The following is a 14,986-nucleotide window of genomic DNA, read 5'->3' as shown; positions in this document are numbered from 1 at the left end:
TAGATACTTGCAACAATGCTAGGGGCTTGACACACTACTCTGTCCTCTCCCACTGGGAGCCACCCATGCTCTCAAGAGACACCCTTCCCTCTGTTTGAGAACTTCAGGTTTCCCCAGGATGGGGGGTGCAACTCCTTTCTGCTCAATGAATGAGTCTCCATCCATTGATACAAAACACTATGAAAATATAAGCACTTACACACTCACTAGAACCCTGCTCCAGGTTCTCCTTGTGCTAGATACCCCCATCAAACACCTTAAATCAGTAACCCTTCCTTATTATTTTGCCAAAAGATTTTTCTCAACATTATAGTTTCAACCACGTACCTGACAATCTTCCATGCTCACCTGCTCTGCTCCAACCCTCCCCTCAATTTCATGGACCATCTAACCATCCTCCCAACTCTAGCCCTCCTCAAGCCTGCAAAGCCCCACCCAATAATACCCCTATATCCTCATCTTATCCCTTCACTACACAGCTACTTCCCTCCACTTTATCATCGATATCGCCCATGTGGGCTTTGGCTCACAATCTCCCCCACCCTCCCCATTTCCTGTAAGCCTATCTTCCAGTCTCAATCTCTCTGAAACAGCTTGATTTGCTTAATTCATATCAGAACAGTCATGTGGTATTTGTCCCTTCATGCCTGGCTTGCTTCACTCAACATAAGGCCCTCAGCATTCATCTATGTTATTCTGTGTTTTAGTACTGTATTCCTTCTTACAGCTGAGTAGTATTCCATTGTATGTATATACTAAATTTTGTTTATTCATTCATCTGTCGATGGGTTTTGGGTTGATTCCAACTTTTGGCAATAGAAAATAATGCCACTATGAACATTGATATGAATATTTTGGTTCGTGTCCTTGTTTTCAGTTCTTCTGGGTATATACCCAGCAGTGGAATTGCTGGGTCATATGGAAAATCTATAGCTAGTTTTTTTGAGGAACCACCAAACTGTCCTCCACAATGACTGGATCCTTTTACATTCCCACCAGCAGTGGATGAGGGGTCTCATTTGTCCACATCCTCTCCCACACTTGTAGTCCTCTGTTTTTTTTTTTTTAATAGTTACCCATCTATGGGTATAAGATATTATCTCATTGTAGTTTTGATTTTCATTTTCCTAATAACTAGTGATGTTGAACATATTTTCATGTGCTTTTTAGCTATTTGTATTTCTTCTTTGGAGAAGTGTCTGTTCAAATGTTTTGGCCATTTTTTAAATGGGCTGTTTGTCTTTTATTGTTTAAATATAGAATTTCTTTATATATGCTAGGTATTAGGATCCTGTCAGATATATTACTAAATATTTTCTTCCATTGGGTAGCCAGTTTTTCACTTTCTTGATAAACCCCTTTGAGGTGCAAACAGATTTACTTTTGAGGAGGTCTCATTTATCTATATTGTCTTATACTGCTTGTGCTTTGTTTGTGAAGTTCATGAAGCCATTTCCCATTACAAGTTCCTGTAGATGCTTCCTTGTATTGCCTTTCATGGTTTTTACAGTCTTGGCTGCTATATTTAGATCTTTGCTCCATCTTGAGTTGATTTTTGTATAGGTTGTACTTTATTGACAAGTACTATGTTCATTCAAGTTTTAAGTTATTACAAAGGGATTTATTGAAGATGTTTTTATGTTGAAAGTCTTACTTCATAGGGTTTAAAATACAGCCTTTGGAGTTCTCAAATTATGGAATATATATGGGATACACATATTGTGAGCTCCAGTCTGTACATGTGTAATTTTGGAAATCAAGGATAGTTCTGAAGAGCTGTCAGTTTCAAGAAACATTGAATACTGAGTAAAACCAACAAACTGGGGCTTCTCCTAGTTGGTTGTGGAATGGTTGGTAAAAAATTTTCTCCTAGTTCCCATTTTGTAATAGATGAAGTATTTTCAAACCTGGAAAGGACCTCAGAGATCCTAATCCAGGCTACTTACATAATTGGTGGAGAAACTTAGTCCTGGAAATGATGTTATCTCCTGCAAATTAAGTCAGTGGCTAATTTGATCAGAAAATCACTACTTCTCATTCTCAGTTTTTTATATAAATGCTATCATATAATATGTAATGCTCTATGTCAGGTCTTCTTCACTTAGTATAAAGCTTTAATTTTTTTGACAGATATTAACATTCTGTAATGCCATGTACAGGCCTCAACATACAAGTCAATATCTCATGATGGAAAGGTATGAAAATAATTTAATTTATATGTAAACACTTTAATACATTCCTTAGGTTGATGTGATTTTCACCCAGTATTTTGAACACTGTTCTTCTATATATTCATTATTTGTTTGTACATTTATTGATTCAGTAAGCTTACTGAGCAATAAATGTTCTAGATGATCTAATGAAATATCAAATATCAATCTATATCCAAATGATTTTATTTTAACTGTATATGTAAGACACATGCACATGAGATATTAATAAACAATCTGCAATTTGAATAGAGTACAAGGTAAACAATTTAAGAACTGTTACAAGGCATTCTGATGCTGCATGAGTAGAATAGAGAAGGAGAGGCCAGTATGTACTGGAAGTAGTTGGAGAATATGCTGTGGATGAAGTAATTCTTGTGTCTGGGTACATGTTGAGGGATGGTGAAGGGCATTTGATACCAAAAGATATTACAGATACACATAAACCTGCAATTATCAGAAATAGTGAAAGAAACGTTTCTACTCATCTGTCATTTAACAGAGCTTTTCTTTCTCCTCCTAAGAATACACATATGCTTTGCAAGCAACTCTTGATTTTTGAACTATGGATATTTATAGAAAATTGTTGATAAATATACTTCATATCAAATATGATTGCTTGACTAGGGAACTAACACCATTATAGCATATACTGTTTGGTAAAAATGAATTTTCCAGACTACTGAAACTTTTCCCTCTAAATATCAAAAATGTTTGAAAAATTTTACCCATTTTTAATGTAAATCACTATAAAATAAATTGTGCACTGTCCTAACTTCTTAAGCAGGGTTTATACATTTTTTGAGGTTTTCCTGGGGACTGGAATTGTTCTTAGAAATAGGTGTTCTTGTGCTCTGCACAACCGAGTAGCTTTTTTGTTCCTAAACTGAGACAATACAGATGAATTCTTTTATCTTTTTAGTTTCCCTGTTTCCCCCCCTTCATATGCATTGTTATTTGATCCTGTTTTAGGATATGTATTTCTAGAAATCTAGTTCCTCTTCTAAACATTTATTTGTGTATCACAATAACCATAAAAATAAATTTGTGGGAAGAGATGTGGCTCAAGCAATTGGGTGCCCACTTCCCACATGGGAGGTCCCAGGCTTGGTTCCCTGTGCCTCCTCAGGAAGATGAGCAGACAGAAGATGGAGCCATCTGGGGAATGAGGGATAAAACTTTTTAAAATTAAGTTAAATTAAAAAAGAATAGGTTGGAAATGTATTGGGAATCTTTATAGTGTAGGGGAAAGATGACTGGATTGGGAATCAGAACTGGGTTTTTTTTGTTTTTTTTTTTTCATTTAAAAAATTTTAGATCACCATAAAGTCACATATACAATATAGGGGACTCCCATATATCCAACATCAAACCCTTTTCCCCCTTCCCCAGCAATGATCTTTTTATATGTTCATATTATATTTGCTGTAGCTGATGTAAAGATATTAAAACATAGCTACCAAATATGTCTCCATTTTGGTTTGCACTATGAGTTATATTTTAGACAGTATAATTTTCTAAATTTTTAGTTACATTATGGTTTACATTAAGGTTTACATTTTAACCTGTAAACTTTTATACATTTTTGATGAAATTAACATGTCCTTTATCCATCATTGCATGATCTTGTGGAACACTTCCACTGTCCCCCAGTTACCCTGCTTCCATCTATTTGATTCCTCTCTCCCTCTCCCCTCATGACCCACAGTGACAACCAAACTTCACTGCTTGAAGGACCAGATTCACAGATACTTGCAGCAATGTTGAGGGCTAGACACACTAGACTGTCCTCCCCCATTGAGAACTACCAATTCTTTCAAGAGACACATTTCCCTATGTTTGAGAACATCAGGCCTCCCCAGGATAGGGATACACCTTCCTACTCATTGTATGGGTCTCCACCCAATGATATAACATACTATGACAAGATGAGCACTCACACACTCCCTAGAAGCCTGCCCCTGTGCCAGATGTTCCCCATTAAGCACCTTAAACAGGTAACCCTTCCTTATTATATTTTCTAAAAAGTTTCCTCACATTATGCTTTAACCACATACATGACAATCTCCCATGTTCATTTGTTCCTTCCAACTCTCTCCCAACTTCTCAGCCTTTTGACTCATCCTCCCAACCCTAGCCCCCTCAAACCTACAAAGCCCCACCTACTAGTATCCCCATGCCCCTGTCTTATTCCTTCCCTGTACAACTACTTACCTCCACTTAGATTTCACCCATGTAGTTGTCAGCTCACAATCTTCCTCTCCCCCCTCCAAATTTCCTGTAAGCCTATCATCCAGTCTCTAGCTCTCTGAGACAGCTTGGTTTGCTTATTTCATATCAGAGAGGTCATGTAGTATTTGTCCTTCAATGCCTGGTTTGCTTCACTTAACATAAGGTCCTCAAGATTCTGTGTGCCTGAAATATGAACTGGGCCTAGAATTGCAGGATGCCTAAGAGTTACCTTCTGAGAGCCTCAATGTTGCTCAAATGTGGCCACTCTCTAAGCCAAACTCAGCATGTAAATGCATTACCATCCCTCCAATGTGTGACATGAATCCCAGGGATGAGTCTCCCTTGTGCCGAGGGATTACTATCAATCGCTAGCTGGTGATGCAACTAGGAAAAGACCTTGAATAAAAGGGGGATAATGGTAAAGACATATGAGTTTATATGGCTAAAAGTCTTCAAAAAAGAGATGGGAGGTCATCAGAGGGGTCACACTCAAGCATGTCTCAGCAGAATCAAGAGACAGCCAAAGTAGATACAACCCCAGGTACTGGTGCTTCTAAGGGCTATGGAGACACACAGGCTCTACAGTCATGGAAGATGGCTCTGGAGTTCAGTGCCTTGTCAGTGACCCTACTTATTTGTGTTCCTGAGTGTGATGGAGTTGGACTCAGACGTGACCTTTCTATGCATGTCTCTTTTGTCACTTTTACTAAACCTGTGGTTGACACAACATATGGTGTATGCTCAGGAGACTTGAATCTCTGGACTGTCCATGTGCCAGCTGGGTCCTGAGCCTCAGCAGAGTTGCAGCTCCTGCTCTCTGGTTCATTGGACTTACCCAGGTCAGCTAACAAGGAGGTGAAGATGGTCAACCACCACATTAGGGACCCCAGAGTGCCTACAGCTGCAAGCTGTAGAATCACATCCATCAACCATGTGGCATCTAAGCCCCCTCTCAATTTAGAGGTGAAGTGGACCTCACCATCCCAGGGTCCACAGGAAGGAGGAATAAAATATAGATTAGAGTGTACTTAATGGTATTCTACTATAGAACTATTGTGACTCTAGCAATTGAAGAAACTATATCATTGATGTAGATACAGTGGTCATGGTAGTTGCTGAGGGAAGGGAGAGAGAATAAGAGATGTGCTGTGGGAGCATTTTTGGGACTTGGAGTTTTTGTAAATGATATTGCAGGGACAGATGCTGGGCATTATATATCCTGCCATAACCCACTGAATGGATTGGGGGAGAGTGTAAACTACAATGTAAACTATAATCCATGCAGTGCAGCAATGCTCCAAAATGTATTCACCAAATACAATGAATGTGCCACCATGATGAAAGAGGCTGTTGATGTGGGAGGAGTGGTGAGGAGTGTGAGATATATGGGAACTGTTTATATTTTTTTAATGTGATCTTTTTTTGTGAACTATGTCTTTTTAAAAAAGGCAATTAAATAAAAATTTTGTTGAAATATACATACATGAATATATATAAATAATAAGTACGTAAGTAAAAACTGTGAATTTACAAAACCAACATGCATATCATCATACAGAGCTCCATACATCACCCTATTACCAACACCTTGCATTGTTGTGAAACATTTGTTACAAACTGAAAGAGCATTGTCAAAATGTTACTATTAACTGTAGCCCATATCTTACATTGGGTGTATTTTCCCCCCAACTCACAAGATTAATAGCACCCTATTATGCATTTGCTATTGTTCATGAGAGAACATTCTCATTTTTATTCTGTTAAAAGGGTTTTGAGGAGGTTGAGTGTGACTTGTGAGTGTGATGTGGTCTGGGCTTCACAGCTGTGAGGGGTCAAGTGGCGATTCAAACCCAGGAGCACTTGTCGGCTGAGCCAGAGGTCTTGACAACAGCAATATCTGTCTTGTTCATTTTTTAAATGACTGTAATTTTTTACAACTCATTTTTTTGTGAAACATTTTAAAAAATTTTAAAAATTTATTCAAGCATATCACTCATATATGACCATACATAAACAATAAGTGTATAGTAATAATTGTGAACTTACAAAACAAACATATATAACAATATACAGGGCTCTCATACCTCACTGTGCCACCAATACTTTGCATTGTTATTAAACATTTTTAATTAATGATTAAAGAGCATCCTCAAGATATTACTACTAACCGAAGTATTTTTCCCCAACTCATCCTACTAGTATTTTTATATCATTTATATATGACCATACATAAACAATAATTGTATAGTAAAAGTTGTGACCTTACAAAGCAAACATGTATAGCATCATATAGGAGCCCTATACATCAACCCTCCACCAACACCTTGCATTGTCATGAGACATTTGTTACAAATTATTTGAAAGAATATTGAAAACATTTTACTACTCATTTTAGTCCTTATCTTACATTTGGTGTATTTTCCCCCTTCCCACCCTATTATTATTTTCAAAATATATTTTTATGACAGAAATTGTAAACTTACAAAACCACCATGCACATATGAAGAATTCCCAAACAGCATCCCTCTATCAACACACCATACCATGTTGGAACATTTTTTACAGATTATGACATAATAACATCTGATTATAATCAGAGTCATAGTGTATATTTGGCACATATTTTCCATATTCCCCAATTATCAACACAGTATATCTTTGGCATAGATAAAAGAATATTTCAATATCATTGCTAACCACAGTATCTGGGCCACTCCAGTTGTATTTTTTCCCATGCTTCTCCACATTTCTACCACCCTGCAATAGTGATATATATTTTCTCTAGCTAACAAAGGACACTATTGCATCTGTGCCACCAACCACAATTCTCGTCCATCTCTGGGTTTACTATGCTATTCAGTTCATAGGTTACCCTCTAGCATTCTGACAATTGACATTTACATACCTAGACTATCATTTTCAGCCACATCCCCATTTATAAACCAGCTGTTAGTCACTATAATGTGTTACCATCAACTCTATACATTTCCTCCCTTTTACAGTAAAGCTAATCAAAACTTCTACATACAGTAAACATAAGTTGTCCATCTCACTCCTCCTCTTATCTCCTATAAGATTCCTCCACCTACCACCAGGTCTTGAAGATGTTTTCCTACATTTTCTTCTAGGAACTTTATGGTTCTTGCTTTTATATGTAGGCTTTTTATTCATTTTCATTTAATTTTTGGATAAGGTATGAGATAGGAGTCCTCTTTCCTTCTTTAGTCTATGGATATCCAGTTCTCTCAGAACCACTTGTTGAAGGGACTATTTTGCCTGAGCTGGGTGAGTTTGACATGCTAGTCAAGAAAACACTTGACGGTACATATGAAGGTATTTTTCTGAACCATCAGTTTGGTTTCATTGGTCTATATGTCTGTCTTTATGCCAGTACCATGCTGTTTTCACCACTGTAGCTAGGTAATATGATTTAAAGTCTAGAAATGAGAGTCCTCTAACTTTGCTTTTCTTTTTTAAGATGTTTCTGCCAATTCAAGTCTCTTTACCCTTATAATTTGATAATTTTATTTTCCATTTATTTAAAATATGCTGGTGGAATTTTTGTTGGTTTTGCATTAAGTCTGTATATCAATTTGGGTAGAATTGACATCTTAATGATATTTAGTTTTCTAATCCATAAGCATGGAATATTCCTCCAATTATTTAGGCCTTTTTTATTTCTTTTAACACTGAGTTGTAGTTTTCTGACTACAAATTCTTTACATTGTTGATTAAGTTTATTCCTAAATATTTGGGTTTTGTCTTCCATATTTTATTTTCACCACTCTTTTGACACTTTTAGTTACTTTTATTGATATAATCTTCATTTTTAGACTCTCTTCTAGGTCTCTTTCCTGTCTTTTCTTTTCAGGCTCTAGCACACTCTTTATTATTTCCTGAAAATCCATTCTTTTGGTTAGAAATTCTCTCAGTTTCTCTTTATCTGTGAATATTCTAAACTCTCCCCCATGTTTTAAAGATAGTTTTGCCAGTTAGGAGATTCTTAGTGGGAAGTTTGTCTCTTGTAGTACCTTAAATATATCATACCACTGTTCTTGCCTCCATGATTTCTGGTGAGAAATCAGCACTTAATCTTACTAGGTATCCCTTATATGTTATGCATTGTTTTTCTGTTGCTGCTCTCAGAGTTCTCTCTTTGTCCATGACATTTGATATTCTGATTAGTGTGTGTCTTGAAGTAGGTCCATTTGGATTTTTTTGGATGGAAATACATTGTGCTTCTTGAACATGGATATCTATGTGCTTCAATAGGGTTGGGGCATTTTCTACCATTATTTCTTCAAATATTCCTCCTGCCCCTTTTCACTTCTTTTCTCTTTCTGGGACACCCATGATACAAATATTTGCATGATCTCTTTCTGTCATTTAGTTCCTGAGACCTTGTTCAATTTTTTCCATTCTTTTTGTCACCTGTTCTTTTAGATGTTCACTTTCAAAGGCCATTTCTTCAAGTTCACCAACCCTTTTATCTACCTCCTCAAATCTGCTTTTATATGATTCCCATGTGTTTTAATTTCATTTATTGTGCCTTTCATTCCCATAAGATCTGCTATTTTTCTCTATATGCTTTCTTTTCTCCTTTTTATTTTTGTAAAATGTACATATTTTTATTGGTAGAAAGTACCATGAGAATAAATTGTCATGGCAGTTATATTTGTCATTACTGCAGGCATAATATGATTTTAAAAATCAACAAATGAGTGAACAATAAAAGTCTCAAGTCTCACAATATTAAATATATAATCGGTATCTACATATGGCAATGACATATTTCTAAATTTTTCTAAAATATTACTACTGTGTACATCATCTTCAGTGTATTGATCATCAATCATTTCCTGATTAATTTAGTTTTATTTTACCAAATTAATATCAGTTCACATAAATCTCTCATTATATTATTGTTATAATATATTCTGTGAAAGATGCTGAATGCCTGAAAATTTACCACTGACTAGAAAACCCCTGTCAAACCTCTAGATAAATCCAAATTGACCAACTAACAGCAGCTATACTGTGCCTTACACTTGCTGTCCCTATATCCTGTTCATGATGAATACAACCTCAATTTGTACAGTGCTCCTGAGAATTTGAAGAGTAAATAATTTTGAAAATAAAGGAACTATTATTGACTTTCCTCATCTACTCTATAAAATCTTTAGGCTAATTATCTCTGCAGAACATTCAATTTATTGCTGTTCAAAACTTTCAAAATTTCAATATGGAATTTATCTAATGGCTTGGTAATTTTATCTGACTCAGTTACTTCCCAATGATATTATAAGGCTGAAAATTATAGTGTTTTTTTAAATACTTAACATCATTATTTTTAAATTTTCTTTTATATTTTACACCCTTCATTAATAATTTTTAAAAAATTTTTATTGAATTGTGTTTTTCTTAAAGATACATAGATCACAAAACAATGGAATTTGTGTTCTTGAGTGTGTGATGGGGTTAGACTCTATATGCTTTCAAATTTTTTTTATTCATCCAAAGTTTTCTTAATATCTTTAATCTCTTTAGCCATCTCATTGAATTTATTAAGGAGATTTGTTCAAACATCTATGATTGGTTGTCTCAGCTCCTTTGTGTCATCTAACGCTTATCTTGTTCCTTTAACTGGGCCATATCTTCCTGTTTCTTGGTGCAGGTTTTAATTTTTTGTTGGTGTCTTGGCATCCGTCTTACTAGATGCATTTATTCTGGGTGCACCTTCTCTCTAGTTTAGGGATTTCTTGCCCTTTCTACCTTGCTGGCTGTGTGGTAGGAGCCAAGGATAAAGTTGGTGTTACAAGCTGTGGATGCTCAAGCTGCCCTCATTGCCTCAGGGACCAATGGAACTTCTCCCAACTTTCTCCTTTGCCAGGGGTAGGAACAGAGCCACAGCTGTGTGGAATAATCCAAGTCATGTAGGCCCAGGCTATAGTTGCCCAGGAAGACTGATGAAGTTTCACTCCCCTTTCTCCCCTGCCTGGGGTGAGGATGGAAGTGCAAGTGTGGGCAGCAATCTAAGCCATGCAGGTCCAAAATAAATGCAGCTGCCCCAGTAGACTTCAAATTTTTCTGTCTGTGCCAGCCAAATGTACCTGCAGTTACCTGAATAGGCTGGCACAGGGCCTGTGAGCTACCTCCCTGCCAGAGGTGGGGCTGAAACCTAGGCTGCAGGCCAATTCTGGGTGAAAGAATCCAATCTCTATGTCACTGTCATTTTCAGTCAGCCCGGCTTCCCCTAATGCCTGGGGTGGAGGCAAAATGGTGGCTACTGGCCTCTTTCCAGCTCGGACAGGTTCAAACTTTAGATACTCTTAGGGTTATACTTTAGACAGCTGAATTTATTAATTAATAGCTGACATCAGTGGCCAACCACCTCTTCCTTCCCTCTTTTGGGGAAATGGAGCTTCCAATTCCAGCCACAGAATAGCTCCTGGTACAGCTTGCACTGCCAAAGTGGTATGGTCACTGGCCTCTCTGGTATGGCCTGTAGTTACCTGGAGAGGCTGGCACAGGTCCCCCCAGCTTCCTCCCTGCCAGAGGTGGGTCTGGGGCTTAGGCTAGAGCTACAACCAGGTCTGGATGGAAAGAAACCTGTCCTACCAGCACTGTGATTTTCAGTTTGCCCCAATTTCCCCCATGCCAGGGGTGGAGTTAAGATGGCAGCTACTGACCTCCTTCTGATTTGGACAGTTTTGAACTTTAGCTGTTCTTAGGATTATTCTTTAGTCCTCCAAATGTACTAATCAATAGCTAAAGTTAATGCCCAACCATCTATTCTTGCCCCATTTTTGGGAAGTGGAGCTTCCAATTCCAGCTGCAGAATAACTCTTGAAGTGGCTTGTGCTTCCAGTGGAGGATGCTCACTGATCTCCAAGGCATGGAGCACTCTACTTACAAATCTTCTCCACAGATAAGCAGTCTCCTACTTCCATTCCTTCAAGGATGATGCCGGATGCGCTTCTGGTCCCCTGGAGGCCCCAAACATGTGCTTTAAATAGGCCTACATGATGGAATAGAGGAGAGTATGGGCCATGATGTGAACCAATGTATATGAGGTGCAGAGGTGCCCAAAGATGTACTTACCAAATCCAATGGATGTGTCATGATGATGGGAACGAGTGTTGTTGGGGGGGGGGAGAGGGGGGGTGGGGGGGTGGGGTTGAATGGGACCTCACATATATATTTTTAATGTAATATTATTACAAAGTCAATAAAAAATAAAAAAATTAAAAAAAATAAATAAATAAATAAATAGGTCTGGGTGATTATTATTTGCCCTGTAGCAGGAGTTTGGTCTGGGAGCTCCTTACTCTGCAGCCATCTTGCTGGTTGTTTTACATTTCAGTTTTATTGATACATATTAATAAAGCATAAATCCATCCAAAGTGTACAATCACTGATATTGAGTATAATCAATCACACAGCTGTGCATTCATCACTGCAATCATTTTTTAGACCATTTTCATTATTCCAATAATAATAACAAGCAAGAAACAAACTAACAAAAAACATCTCATACCTCTCAATCTCTCTATGCTTCCCCTGATGTACATAATGGCTATTCTGTTTCCGTCTCTCTAGGTTATTTATATTTATATTTTGTGAAAAATAGTCCTATATACAGTATCAAACATATTCATGTTTTACATGAGGTTTAACTATGTTATACAGTCCCATGTTACATTTTTTAGTTTTCCTTCCAGTTTTATACATGACCTTATGAAGCATGCTAGTAAGATAGGGAATTAATAGACAGATCTGGAACCTGGCAAGTAGTCCACGTGGACATCAGTAACTTCCAAGATGGCTGCTGGAAGACCCCCCACCCCCAAGATTCTGCTATCCAGAACAAAGACTTCTTCCTGGGAACAAGGAAAAACCCTGGATGTTCCCCGGGAACTTTATCATTGGATCCTCACTAAGGGATTGATAGGTGGGGTAATCAATCAAAACAGCAAACAGCTGGAACACCCTCCCCTGCCATTAGCAAAGGGGTAGAATAATTAACATATAAAACCCAGGCACAGGCCTGAGAGTGGGCACTCACCCTCCTCTCTTGCCTGCGGACCCATCCTGTCCTCTGGGCAATCCTCATCATTTTTTTCCTCTGCCATGTGGTCATGCAAGTAAACCTGGGATTTATAATATATAATGGGGAATTGTAGCTTGTAAATCAGCAATCTTCATCCCTTTTCACCCCTTCCTCTCTACCCAGGAAACTTGCTCTGCTATTTTCTGTTATTTTCTCCCATTTCTCTTCCCTCCCTACCTAAATAGATTACTGCCCTAACTCACCCTGCATGCTTTTGAAATTCATTTCTGCAACATAGCCAAGAACCTAGATAAAATCCAGTAACACTTAGACTTAGCTTTTTAACTACTCATTTGAATTTTTAAAAAAATCTCTTTTATTGTTACATATCGGTAAAGCATGCAATTTAACCAAAGTGTACAGTCAATGGTGTTTGGTATAATCACATATTTGTGCATTCATCACTTTAATCATCATTAAAGCATTTTCATTATTTCAATAATAATAATAAAAGACAGACCAACAAACATCAAGAAAATTTCTCACCTCTTGATCTCTGCTTCCCCTGCTGTACATAGCTGCTATTTCTGGCTATTCTTGCACAATTATTTATTTGTTTATTATGCAATTTTATTGAGATATATTCACATACCATATTATCTATACAAATTGCATAATCGATATTTTTAGCTGTTAAAAAGTCCTTTATTATAAAATTGTAAAATATTAATAAATAGTAAATAAATCAAAAGAAATTACAAATTTAAAAGAGAGTGCAAGGCAAGGTTAGATTTAATATAATCAATTATAAAAATAGGTAGCATAGCAATAAACCTTTATAAATATAAATAATATTTCAAATATAATAAAAATTAATTATAACATAATTCTAATTTTTATATTTTGGGGCATAATACTTCCTAAGAATGAAATTAACTACTGGTTTAGTTATTTAATTTCCGTTTAGGCCATAATTCTTTCTAGATAATCAAATTCTTATTTGGGAATACTTCACAACTTATTGGAATGAATTACAGTTCATAACAATTTGCCAACTCATAATTTTATGAGGCAGAAAAACTCAAAATCTTCCTTAACAGTAGTCATGCTAAATCATTATTGATCCAGATAGATTATTTGAACTAAATAATGTGAATAACAAAAGGTTAAAGAAAATGAAGTATTCAAAAAATATATCACTTTTCCAGTCCTCAGTTAAAAGCAAGTATTTATTTTGTATGAAAAAAATGACAGAATACTGATCACAGGAATAATTTGTCAGTTTCACTGAGTAATTATTTTTCATATACTATAATGTTATTTTACATTTATATAGTACACTCCTACTGTGTTTTGGTTACTATTTGCATGAAATAACTTTTTCCAACCTTTCACTTTTAACCTGATTGTGTCCTTACATCTGAGGTGGGTCAATTGTAGGCAACATACAGATGGCTCATTTTTTAAAATCCATTTTATCAGTCTCTAATTGGGGAGTTCAATCCATTAACATTAAGTGTTATTACTGTAAAGTCATTACTTACTTTATCATTTTATCTTCAGTTCTCTGTTGTCATGTAGTTCTGTTGACTTCTTATCCTTTAGTTTTCTCTTCCTGATAGTCTTCATTTCTAAACTCTTCTCCAAGTCTCTCACCCTTGTTTTTTCTTTCAGGATGCAGCACCCCCTTTATCTCTTTTAAATCTGGTCTTTTGGTAACATGTTCTATGAGTTTTTGTTTGTGAAGATTTTGAAATCACCCTCATTTTTAAAAATTATCTTATTTTTTAAAGACCCTTAGATCACATAAAATGTTATATTAAAAAATATAAGACCTCATTTTTGAAGGACAGCTTTGCCAGATACAGAATTCTTGGCTGGCGGTTTTTCTCTTTCAATGCCTTAATTACACCATACCATTTTCCTCTTTCCTCCATGGTTTCTGATCAGAGGTCAGTAATTAATCTTATCAAGTTTCCCTTGTATGTGATGCTCTATTTTTCTCTTGCTGCTTTCAGAATCCTGTCTTTATATCTAATACTTGTCATTCTGAATAGTAGGTATCTCTGTGTAGGTCTATTTGGATTTATTCTGTTTGGGGCACATTGTCCTTCTTGGATATTGATATTTACATCCTTCATAAAGGTTGGGAAGTTTTCAGTCACTATTTCCTCAAATATTCTTTCTGTCCCTCTTCCATTCTTTTCTCCTTCTTGGACACCAATAATGCAAATGTTTGTGTGTGTTTTACATCATCATTCAATTCTCTGAGGCTCTATTTCATTTTTTCCACTCTCTTCTCTTTATGATCTGTCTTTTCCAGTTCAGATGGTTTGTCTTTAAAATCACTAATTCTATCTTCAAGCAATTCATATCTGCTCTTATGTACCTTTAATGTATTTTTAATCTCATCCATTATGTCTTTCATTCCCATAAGGTCTGTTACTTTTCTTTGTAGGCTTTCAAATTGTTTTTATGCTTTTCCAGGGTCTAT

This window comes from Dasypus novemcinctus, chromosome 2 (assembly GCF_030445035.2).
Source record: "Dasypus novemcinctus isolate mDasNov1 chromosome 2, mDasNov1.1.hap2, whole genome shotgun sequence".
Lineage (NCBI taxonomy): Eukaryota > Metazoa > Chordata > Mammalia > Cingulata > Dasypodidae > Dasypus > Dasypus novemcinctus.
This window is presented reverse-complemented; position numbering follows the sequence as displayed.